The sequence below is a fragment of the Micromesistius poutassou genome (genome assembly GCF_964030765.1).
Source record: "Micromesistius poutassou genome assembly, chromosome: 5".
NCBI lineage: Eukaryota > Metazoa > Chordata > Actinopteri > Gadiformes > Gadidae > Micromesistius > Micromesistius poutassou.
In genome coordinates this window covers 4,895,211-4,907,760 of record NC_140275.1, presented here as the reverse complement: position 1 = coordinate 4,907,760, position 12,550 = coordinate 4,895,211, and the positions used below count along the sequence as shown (strand labels likewise).

General features: G+C 42.7%; 1 pseudogene across 1 annotated transcript; it reads right to left on the bottom strand.

Moving 5' to 3' along the window:
- Positions 1-729: 729 nt before the first annotated feature.
- On the bottom strand, positions 730-10,339 carry LOC311343979 (annotated as a pseudogene). Its single transcript has 9 exons — positions 10,324-10,339; positions 8,946-9,176; positions 8,654-8,832; positions 8,475-8,568; positions 7,973-8,319; positions 7,701-7,818; positions 7,527-7,618; positions 7,324-7,441; positions 730-794 (listed from the first exon to the last, which is right to left on the bottom strand). The product of its transcript is annotated as an uncharacterized misc_RNA (transcript).
- Between the last annotated feature and the right edge of the window lie 2,211 nt (positions 10,340-12,550).

Genomic DNA, 12,550 nt, shown 5'->3' with positions numbered 1-12,550 from the left:
CTTATTTTTTAGCAGATGTAGTTGTACTATGCATCCATTCTTGGATTTGCAACACAGAGATTGTGAGTTGAAGATAGAATCAAAAGACTAGATAAAGTATCTGCTGGCCTTTATCCCTCTGTTGGGCTTAGCCGACTCAAATTGTATCCAAACAATAGGGTTTTATCTTAAACACTGATTGATTAGGTTGTATTAAGGGAATTCAAGTGAGGTTTTTATTTATGTATTCATTCAGACGTTCAAAGCAGTTCAAACAGATACGCTAGATGTGTGAAGTGTAACATGTTTTCCAATAGATCTTTAGATACACTCATATACTGTATATATGATTTCCAGTTGTGAATGTGCTGGTTTGTCTTTCTTTTGCATATCAATGTAACATAGCTAATGTTATTTTGACTGTATAAATAAGTGATATAATTTGCCCTGCTGTAGTTAGCCCATCCAGACATCCCTGCAACGCATGGCCAGTCAAAGCAGCACCAAGGGCTCTGGTCTCGAGGATGGAGGGGGGCAGTGGGTTAGCGGTCACACTGGGCAGGTGTTTTTTATTTTAGGTTTGGTAAAGTAAATAATCCCTTGTTTTTGTTGGGTATGGTAACCCTGGTCAAATGTATTTTTTTTTTTTTTTTTTGGTGTGTGGGTTAGTGGTTGAAGGTGAACATCGGTTGGGGATTCTCCCCAGCCTCAATTTGGTGTTGGGGCTATGTGGAGTGGATCAGTGAGAGGTTAAAGCAGCCTCACCTGGCCCGAGTCAGACTGATTGGATTCTGGGGCTTGGTGAGGCTGCACACCTGTTGTGCATAGAGTAATCAATGTGCACAGGTTAAACCAGCCATCACCACACACACTCAGGGAGATGTCCTAGGCTGGCTTTACACGACAACGATCTGAACACAAACCGCAAAAGTGGAGTTGCGTTCCCACTTTTCATTCCATGTTTAGACGAGCGTCTTTGGGTGGAAATCTGCATGCATACGGTGACGCAAAAGTGTGTGAAATCCGACATGTTTGTTGTGGTTTGCCTGTACTGCACATGGATGTGACAAATGCGTATGGGACGAGAACCAGTGTGAGCAGCTCAGAGCACACTTTTACATTGTTAACCCATTAGCGTTGTTAACCCTTTAGCGCATTTCCACTCTGGCGGGTGGGTTAATTTTTTTGCGTTTTTAAGCCCCGAAAACGCTGTCGCCGTCTAAACGAATGATCCCCCAATGTTGATCTGAAGTTGGCGCCACTGATTGGTAGACTGTCAGAATGGCGGTACTAAAAGGTGTCGGAATGGGGGCATGTCAGACTGGCGGCCTGTCAGCATTTCGGAATGGCAGCATGTAACCGTCACAAATGACTCTTTTCTATATGTAAAAGTTTCTGCTTAATGTCTTAATAGTGGGTAGGGATTAGGTCTGCCCATACTTTGAGAGTAGAAATCCCTCACCAGTCCTCACCACCACACTGTCTTTTGGTTTTCCAGAGTTAGGGCCTGCTCCACCCTCCATCAGCATTCAGGAGATGGGGAGGAACATCACTTTAGTGGGGAGGCGGCTGTGCTGGTGTGTGTGAAATCCGACATGTTTGTTGTGGTTTGCCTGTACTGCACATGGATGTGACAAACGCGTACGGGACGAGAACCAGCGTGAGCAGCTCAGAGCACACTTTTGCATTGTTAACCCTTTAGCGCATTTCAACTCTGGAAGGTGGGTTAATTTTTTTGTGTTTTTAAGCCCCGAAAACGCTGTCGCCGTCTAAACGAAAGGCACATCTGATAAAATATTTTGTCGGTTTCACCCGGGAGCGTTGTTGTGTAAAGCCAGGCCTAGTTGTCAATATGTATCACTATCTTCATGTTTCATTGTCTGCAAACTCTCAAATAAACCAGCCTTCAACTTTACCACCCTCCATCCTTGTGTCTTACCTATTCATGAGTAAGCTTCTAGCTTACTCATGAATATTAATTTCTAGACAGTTTGTAACTAGTCTCGGGTCTATCTGATGTGTGCTGTGATGTGGCCTCGCTATGCAGGGTCTCTCTATGGACTTTATTACATAAGAAGACCGATCATAATCAATAAGCTTTTAATAAATAAGTATCAATACAATTGTGGACGACAAACTAAGCTTTGAGCCTAATGTGAAGGCATTCTCAAATAAACGTCACCAGCGCTTATTCTTTTTAAGACAGAAGATAGAATAGTGAATTCAGCCAATCAGCTGATCGCAGAGGTGACCAACAGACTGGACGCTCTTTCCCCCGACGCTCCTAAATTCATTTTAGGAGATTTTAATCATTGCCAGGTACAGAAGACATTGAAAACATATGAACAGTATGTTACCTGTGCAACTACTAAGAAGAACTCTACTATTGACTTGTGCTATGGCTCAGTACCTGGCGCTTTCAGATCCCTGCCTATGCCTCCATTTGGAGCATCCTATCACAATAGTATACTCCTTGTGCCGATTTACAAGCCCATCTGTAAGCGACAAGAGCAAACAGTTATATCAGTTAAATGCTGGACGGAAAACAGCATTGCCAGTCTACAAGCTTGCTTTGATTGTACAGATTGGGATGTATTCTATAGCTCATGCTCTGACTTAGATGAACTGGCTCAAACTGTTTCTTCTTACATATCCTTCTGTGTGGACACCAATATTCCCTGTAAAAATATTACAGTCTTCCCTAATAACAAACCATGGGTTACTAAAGAACTAAAAAATGTCATAAACAAGAAGAAAAGCATTTTTTATACAGGGAATAGCCAGGAAAAGAAAGAAATTACCAGGGAAGTAAGGAATGAGATAAGAAAAGCTAAAAGAATGTATAAGGATAAGGTGGAACATAAGTACAGTAGTGGTGATCTTCGGGCAGCTTGGAAGGGAATTAAATCCATGTCCTCAATCAATCAGAGAAACAGTGACACTGATAGGAAACCTCTTAACATCGAGGGAATAAGTGATGCAGATCTCCCAAATACTTTTAACGATTTTTATTCCCGTTTTGAAAAACATGATTTTTCTAGCAATATCTCTCTCCTTAGACAGTCCCTCTCTTCTGATTGTGATATTGTCATCAGTCAGGAATGTGTTAGAGATCTTCTAAAATGTGTAAACATCAGGAAGGCCCCTGGTCCAGATCACATCTGTGGGTGCACGCTGCATTACTGTGCTGACCAGCTCAGTAGTGTCCTTCACCATATCTTCCAGAGATCACATGATTCTAATCAAATCCCCGCTATCTGGAAATCCTCCACTGTGATACCTGTCCCAAAGATCACTAATCCTAGACAACTTAATGATTTTAGACCAGTTGCGCTAACATCATTAATAATGAAAATCTTAGAGAAAATTTTGAAAAACCTTGTTTTATCTATTGTGCATGAAAAACTTGACCCACTTCAATTTGCTTACCAGTCAGGGAGAGGTGTTGAGGACGCAAAGCTTTTAATACTCAATAACTTGTACAAACATTTAGAAAAGCCGCAAGCCCATGTCAGGCTCTTGTTCGCAGACTTTTCATCGGCATTCAACACGATGCAGCCGCATCTTTTAATAGAAAGGTTGTTATGTGATTTTAAATTACCTCACCAGATTGTATTATGGATTTTGGACTTCTTGACTGACAGAGTGCAGAGAGTGTCTGTAAATGGCCGCTTCTCAGATTCTCTAATTATGTCCACAGGCTCGCCTCAAGGGTGTGTCCTTTCGCCCTTACTCTTTAATATGTATACTGACGGATGCAGGAGCAGTCAAGAGGGCAGCAGCTATTTGGTCAAATTTTCTGACGATACCGCGTTACTGTCCCTTCTCCAAGGCTCAGAATCAGACCACGGGAATGCTCTCACTGATTTTATTTCTTGGTGTGATGATAACTTCTTGGACTTAAATGTATCTAAGACCAAGGAACTGATCATTGATTTTAGACGGAACAGAAATACAGCCAAAGAGTGTATCATACATAAGGAAAGTGTGGAAATAGTTACATCTTATAAATATCTGGGTACTATTTTCGATGATCACCTTAAGTTTGATGTAAACACTGAGGCTATTGTGAAGCGAGGGCAACAGAGAATTCACCTTCTCCGCAAACTAAATTCCTTTTCTGTAAGCCCTGTCATCCTCTGTCGTTTTTATCAATCTTTTATTGAGAGTCTCCTGAGCTTTTCTTTTATCTGCTGGTTTCACAGCCTCACAGTAAAAGACAGAAACAGCCTGAACAGTATTGTCAACATCTGTTCTAAGATCACCAGAGTTAAACAAAGGGACTTGAGTTCTTTTTGCAATCGGCAAATCATTAAGAAAGCAGCAGGTATTTTGGCTTCTTCTGGCCATGTTCTTAAAAGTGAATTCTCTGTGTTGCCATCAGGGCGTCGCTACGCTTTACCTGCTTGCAGAACAAACCGCCATTCCAAGTCGTTCATCCCCTCTGCAATTCGACTACTAAATGCTCCGTAGTTGCGTATGTGTATTTGTTGTTTGTATATTACTGTGTCTGTATACAAGCTGCTCAAACTAATTGCCCCTAGTGGGATTAATAAAGTTGTATTGTATTGAATTAGAAGGGAAAAAGTAAATGGTGGAAATGTATACTGCTACTAACTTAGTAACTGCATTAACAAAAGCACAAACAAGCGGTCTTCACATCGTGTCTGTATAGTTTTCACACCCCTATGTTTCAGACGCAAGGCTGTAGAGGTGCGTTTTAAGCTTTGCTTTGAATAGCTCCACAGAGTCAGCTTCCCTGATCACAGGTGGCAGACTATTCCATAGGAAGGGAACCCGGTAGGCGAATGCTCTCTGTCCAGGGAGCCATGAAGGACTATAAGGAATGATGAGGTCCTTCAGGTAGGATGGAGCTAATCCATGCAAGGCTTTATAGGTTAGCAGTAGCACCTTAAAATCTGATCTGGAAGTTATTGGTGACCAGTGCAAAGAGGCGAGAATAGGAGTGATGTGATCAAACTTTCTCATTGTAGTCAGTCGTCTAGCTGTAGCATTCTGTACAAGCTGTAGACTTCTCATGGTAGAGTTAGGTAGACCTGAGAACAATGAATTACAATAATCCAGTCTTGATAATATAAATGCGTGAATCAGTCAGCACGTATACGTGGAGTCATAATCGGGTAAATAAACAAATAAGACCTCAACAGGACTTGTAAAATGCATGTAAACACCTTTATCTGATCTACTTCGCACAAAAATCAGCACATGACCGGACACACAAAATCGGATAAGAATATCAAGATAAGTCGTTCATAGTCGGCATTCTACCTGCATGTATATCAGCATCGTATCGCATATCGGAGTTTGCGTTCTGCGCATCCTCGAGATCTTTTCCGGGGGCCATGAGCCAGAAGTAGAAGGAGACGGTAATCGTGTTGTTGTCACCGTCGGAAGACGAGAAACAGCGATTTATTTAAAAAGCTGGCGCAGAAGATGGAGGAAACCGGTGTTGTGCCAATGTAGTTACCCCCTATAAGTGTATCATCATCAACATGCAGTACACAATATGTTTCCATTTCACCTAAGGCTGAATTAAAAGTACATGTTTTTCTAAATGTTGGTCATCAACAAGGTTGTTTTGACATCTGTCAAAATAAATGTTTTTTTTTCTTCTGACGTGTTTACAATCCTTAATTCATTCATTGCGCTGCAGCCAAACTGACGGGGATATTCTCTGATATTATGAATCTTAAAGACTGCGTCGGGTTCTCCGACTCTCCGGTACTTTCACACATGTAAAGACTCGTAGTGGGGGTTATCTCAGCCTTGGGAAAAAGGAACTTTGGCTTTGACTCTCTGAAGTCCAGATTGAACTGCGACATGGAGGAGAAAGGTATTGTTGCTGTATGCGGGCTCCCATGTAGAAAGATGTTTTCAGTAGACAGCTGTCACTTCACTTCACATCTTTCTTGAATGTCGCCTGAGTTTGTTGTTGCTGGTGACATAAAGAGGTCAGCCGGTGGCTCTGTTACCACTAGTTGAAATGGATACAGTGACACATATAATAGCTAGGAAGTAATATCCCCACATAGCCACAAGATGTAAGCACCAGCACACATAATGAACTAGGAGGCGGGCGCTCAACACTGTAACCAATCAGAGCACATTATACGTCATAGAGGCCACGCCTGCCAAAACACTAGGGAGAGCACACAAGCGAGAAGAGTCAGAAACTCTACAGGCAGTGTATCGATCAGATACACTGCTTTTTACAGCAGACCTCCTCAAAAACATTTCGTGCTCATGCGCACAAACGTCTATTGAATCGTGTCCCAGAGCACGATTGTCCGACTTTTTTTGTACTGCGCAGAACAAAATGTTAACCTATGCATTTTGGATCGGAGCGTTTCTCAGAATATATATATATATATATATATATAGGGTGACCAGATGTCCCGCTTTGTGCTGGACAGTCACGCATTTCCACTTTTTACATGTCTCGCAAACTGAGACGTTGTCCCGCATTGTTATTGACAGTTATTGACTCGATTTTTTTAAATGCGTGTTTTATAATCTGGCATTTATCAAATAGCTGTGTGCGGAGACAGCAGTGAGGGCTGTCTTCAGGGGGCAGGCGGGCCGTTTGATCATGTCAATCAAACTGGGATGCGGACGCAGGTGAAGGGACTGCCCACCAACAAGATAATGAAGATAATAAGAAATTATTTCCTGGGACTGGGAACGCCTCGGGATCCCCCCGTCAGAGTTGGTCAATGTGGCCCGGGAAAGGGAAGTCTGCCCCCCCCCCCCCCCCCCCCCCGCTAGAGCTGCTGCCCCCGCGACCCGACCCCGGATAAGAGGTTTTGAAGATGAGGATTGTCAATGGTCAGACCCCGTTATAAGTATAACGAGAATTTATATCAATATGAGAAAGTGTCATTATAACGTCAAGAAAATAAAGGTACATGGCCTTCTTAAGATATTATTTATATAGGCTATAATTATATTATATAGCGTGTAACGAGACAACAAGAGATGAACGAGACATCTTCGTTGATTGGATTGCTGGAAGTGGAATGTCAATGGTCAGATATCTTGTTATAATGATAATCGAATACACGCTACATGTTATACTTATAATATTGTAGGGAACCAAGGGACTCTTTAGGAGTTTGTGTGTTTGCAATGTATTTTGTTGTTCCGTGTGCATGTATTGGAGTGTTCTACCTGTCAATCAGTGTGTGGGGGGGCGGGGAGTATCCGCGTTGAAGGTGTTCATTAATAATACTAATGCTTCACTGATTGTGTATTATTTTGATTACCTTTTGAACACATAAGTAAGGAAAGAACTGCAAAAAGGCGCGTATATTGTTCTGTCCTTACTGCTCTCTGCCCATTCCTTGACTTCAGCAATCCACTGTACAGCCATTGCATCTGAGCACTGCAGGTCCTTCTTCAGTTGTGACAGCCTCTCTGCCTCTTCTACTGCCCTTTTAGATGTCTAAAATGTTTACAATAATTACAATTGGAACTCAGTCTGCCTAACAACTGGCGCAAAAACATACATACATGAATATGGAACATACCTTCACATATCTTGTGGAGAGGGCCTTGTGTAGCGTCTCTTCTTTGTGATGGTTCCAACCCATTGCATGCACAGTGAGCATGTCCACACATGCTGGTATAAGGAGAATTACATTATGGTCTGCAATCTATGAACAATATTAGATAGCACAAACTTACAGACCAAAGTGACTTACCTGCTTTTGACATGTACTTTCTTGTCAGGGTACAACGGGAGAGGTAGCTGTTGATTTGCTACACCTTCTCACCGGCAGTTGTGCCTGCGCCCTCCTGGTTCCGACCACTCCATTTTATCTGTTGCAAGGATGGGTGGATTGGGGGTACATTAGAGCCAATGAAGCACTTGGAAAACGTGGACAAATATTATGGAAAAGGAATTCAGCTTAAAGCTGTCCATTCCTATAGTAACACAGTGTATTCATTTGAAAATAACAGATAACAGACATACCTCACACTTAGTAGCATGAGCTCTTGCATGCATGATGCTCAGGAAAGGGCTTCATTTCTGTAAGGCTCTTGAGAGCTGGAATGACTGAAGCAACTTTTTGCAGGTATGGCCAGTATTTGCATGCCACATCCATAGCAAAAAACTGTGCCTTGCTTGGGAGATGCTCCTTTTGGAGATATCATAGGATAAGCAAATATCTCCCCTCGGTACATGTTAAGGGCTTTTAAAAGGAAGCCATGCCGACACACTGCAACCTCAACGCCTTCCTCATCGAGTTTAGAGGCCCGCCTAGAGGTCTCCCTTGCTGCTGCCCACTGAGAGTCTCCACATGTGCCTCTCCCCTGTATCTGTGAATACAATGCATACAAATATTGTTAATGTGATTCACAACAAAATAGTAGGGAGTATAGAATACTTAGTACTATACTTAATACTTAGTACAGGACATGTAATGATTCCTTTAGTTACAGAAGTACTTTGTGAGTGTTTAGCTTAAACTTACATTCTTCACCGCCATCTGTATTGTGTTGACAAAATCAGACACCTCACTGTCTTTGGCTAGAAATAGCCCATCAAAAAAGGGAGTGTCATTAGATCTAGGGAAAAAATATATAACATCCATAACCTACTCTTGTTGTCACTTACATTCGCGACTAAATTACCAAAGCACTTAAAGTGCACCTTCCAGTATGGCCAAAACGATAAAGCTTCCTGTTGCCATCTGCTGACACTGCTACCATTTCAGGTGTGCAGGCAGGGCAGGTGAAAGGGGTATCACAGCATAGCTGGTCTTTCTCAAAGGAGGCGTATGCAAACTCAAGAAAGCTCCTCTGCAGGGCATCCCTGTTGATCTGTCCAGACTAGAAAGTATATCAGAATATGAAAAAACATTTGAGATAGTCAAAGTATATGAAAATAATTTGCTGATAATATTGGTTAGCATAGTAAATAGTATTGCTGATATCATACTTACTCTTCCTGCACAGTGTGCGATGTTCCAGCAGCTTTGCAAAGGCTTGCCTGGAGAATCCAGGTGATATCAACTTCAGCTCCTGAAAGGAGTTGAGGAGGTCCACCGTGTAGATTGTGGAAGCATTGGCAGAAGCTGGCCAATATCCACTCCTGACTAGGTCTCTCAAATCAGGGGCCCACTGTTGCAGGCATGTTTGGCACACATAACGTGGCAAATGCAAATCATAACGCCCTAACCATAACAAAAGAACATTAGTCATAATCATTGACACATACTGTATATTAGACTAACAGAAGTCTAAATAGAGAACTGGGGCCGTATTCACAAAGCTTTTTATCTTACCGCTAGGAGTGCTCCTAACTCGCGCTAAAACATTTTACGTAGGAGTTTTTTCTTAAAAGTTATTCACAAAGCCGCTGAGACCTACTCATACTAAGGATAAATCACTAAGAGTGAACTAAGACTAACGCCCCCTTACATCGATTCTCGTGCACGAGTTTTGAAGCGGTCAGTATGGTGATTGGCTGTTGAGTGCCGGCGGTCTCCGTGAAACTCTGCAACTTCCCACAAACGAGCCCACTAAATCAACAAAAAATAAGGAAATAGCCTAGGCCAGTGGTTTTCAAAGTGGGGGCCGCCAGGGGGCGCTAGGGGGGCCTCAGAAAATTGGAGGGAAGATAAGAAAAAAAAAGGAAAGACAAAAAAAAAAAATTCTAATTATTTTTTAATAAATATTTTTAATCTGATTTTTAAAAAAAAAATCATAATTATAAAATATAATTTATAATAATGGAACATATAATTTGCCATAGTCATCTTTCTGATTGCCTACCAGTCAAAACATCGTTCACGACGCCATGACGTCATGTTTAGACCTGGCGGTTTGCGCCATTTATCAAGCTGCTTTGCTCCTCAAGCGAGCAAGCTAGCTAGCTCAAAATGGACAGGTTTTTGACAAAGAACAGGTCAACGGAACCGACCAACAGCCCTGCTGTGGAGGACACTGCTGCAAAAAAACCTAAGAACTCCTGACCAATTAAAATCAGAAGGTACGAGGCAGCGTACATTAAGTATGGCTTTACAGCCATACAGAAAAATGGCCATGATTGCCCAAAGTGTGTGCTCTGTCTGGAGACCCTCTCAAACGAGTGTTTAAAACCTTCGAAACTTCAGCGTCACTTGATGCAAAAACATCCGGCAGAGGCCTAAAAAACGGCAGACTTCTTCAGACGTAAAGAGGAGCATTTGGCCAGGCAATCTGCTGCATTCACACAGCAAGCTACCGTTCCCGAGCGGGCCCTGAAGGCATCATTTTTAGCTTCATACCACATTGCTCGTGCAAAAAAACCTCACACAATCGGAGAGGATTTGCTTTTACCAGCTACCAAAGACATTGTCCGAGAATTGCTTGGCGAGGATGCTGCTAAAAAAACGTTCTTAAAGTTGATGTGTGACATATTTTGTAGCATTGTTGGTGGGTTTGCAAAGGGGGTCCCCGGCCAGAAGCTAATGATTTTTGGGGGGCCTTGGCATGGAAAAGTTTGGGAACCCCTGGCCTAGGCTACAAATGAAGTCCTATCAAACAGTTATGGACAGTGCAGTTAGCAGAATACACGCACGATGACAAGTTTGTGCAGACCACGATAATGACGTATGCACGTCAAAAAGAGAACCAAAGCAAACAATAAAAATACGTAAATTGCATTATATCAAGGAAGTAATTAAAAGCACCCTGCAAACTATTATCCAATGAGCATATTTCCTGCACTTAAACACTTTAAATAACAGCCCATACCGCCGTTCAAGTCCCACTATCATGATGAATGAAAGTGAAGTGAACGTTAAACACAAGCGATTGTTGCAATTGTTACTGCTGGCCCAGTTTGTGCTGGAGAGGAGGGGAATAATAAAGGGTAAATTTGGGTCTGGAGTGACCAGTAAGAAGAAGCGGGAGGCATGGGAAGAAATATGCTTCAACCTCAATGCTTCCTTCCCTGCGGTGTGTCACTCTACCGACGATTGCGAAAAGAGGTGGTATGCGCTGCAATCACAGTGTAGGTTGGCACTGTGACTGTGACACAAAGGCTACAGTGATATGAAACTGAAATTTAATTTGTTGGAGGAGGATCTGCACCAAAGCCATTGTCCACCAGCATAACTGGCCTTGAGGGTGCAGCTGATCCTGCAGTCGAGTTGCTAAAGGAGATTGAGGGGTATGCATGCAATGATTGCAATAGGCTACATGAAAAACCTTTGTTTAATATTTACAGAAGAATTACAATGTGCAACTGGTCAACCCACTTCCCAAAAATGTGTTACAAATTATATATATATCTTCCCCACAGGAGAAATCAAGATGAAAGTCCAGCTGCAACATCACACAGCTCTTCCTCTTCTCCCCCTCCTAGCCCTTCCTCTGCCAGCTCTTCCTCTTCCAGCTGCACCTCCTCTCCCAGCTCTTCCTCTTCCAGCTGCACCTCCTCTCCCAGCTCTTCCTCTTCCAGCTGCACCTCCTCTCCCAGCTCTTCCTCTTCCAGCTGCATCTCCTCTCCAAGCTCTTCCTCTCCCTGCTCTTCCTCTTCCAACTGGCCCTCTTTGTGCACCCCCTGCCTCTCCTCTCCCTAGCTCGGCTTTTAATACACTTCAACCCCATCTGCTTATTTCTAAACTGAAGCAGATGAGTGTTAATCCTTTTTTAATCAAGTGGTATTTTTCCTTTTTAACCAATCGAAGTCAGCAGGTGAGAGTCAATAACACGCTCTCAGATCGCAAATCTATCAGCACAGGTGCCCCACAGGGTTGTGTGAGCTCCCCGGTCCTTTTTACATTGTACACTAATGACTGTACAAACAGCCACACAGGGAACCTTGTTTTTAAGTTTTCTGACGATACCGCCATCCTCGGTCTACTGCACAAAGACTCCAGCACTTTAGCCTATTTCTCTGAAATAGAAAACTTCGTGCAATGGTGTGATGCTCACTACCTCTCTCTGAATGTTAAAAAAACTAAAGAGTTGGTCCTGGACCCTAGATCAGTAGGGGACCATAGCCCTGTTGTCATACATGACTCCCCCATTGAGCAGGTCAGCTCTTACAGATACCTTGGAGTTCATTTAGATGACACCTTTAGTTGGTATGTGCATGTGGATAACTTGTGTTCTCGTCTACAGCAGAGATTGTACTTTCTACGCAGACTAAGAGTATATGGGGTAGACAAAAATATCATGTTTTTATTCTACCAGGCAGTGCTTGAGAGCTTAATCAGATATGGGATGTCATCATGGTATGGCAACCTCTCCACAAAACTAAAGACTAAGCTTGCTCGCCTAGTAAACACGGCCATGAAGGTCATTGGGAAAAGCGACAATCAGACTCTGCAGTCCATGTACGAGCAAACGGTTCTTAGACAAGCCCTGAGGATAGTGAATGACCCGTCCCACATCCTTCACTCAGAGTTTGACATTCTACCCTCAGGTAGACGATACAGAGTCCCTCGCTGTAAACTCAACCGTTTTAAGAATTCTTTTATCCCAACTTCTATCAAATCTCTTAACGAGTCTGTGCAATAACTCTTATAGTGCTCTTACCATGGTGAATTTATGAGGT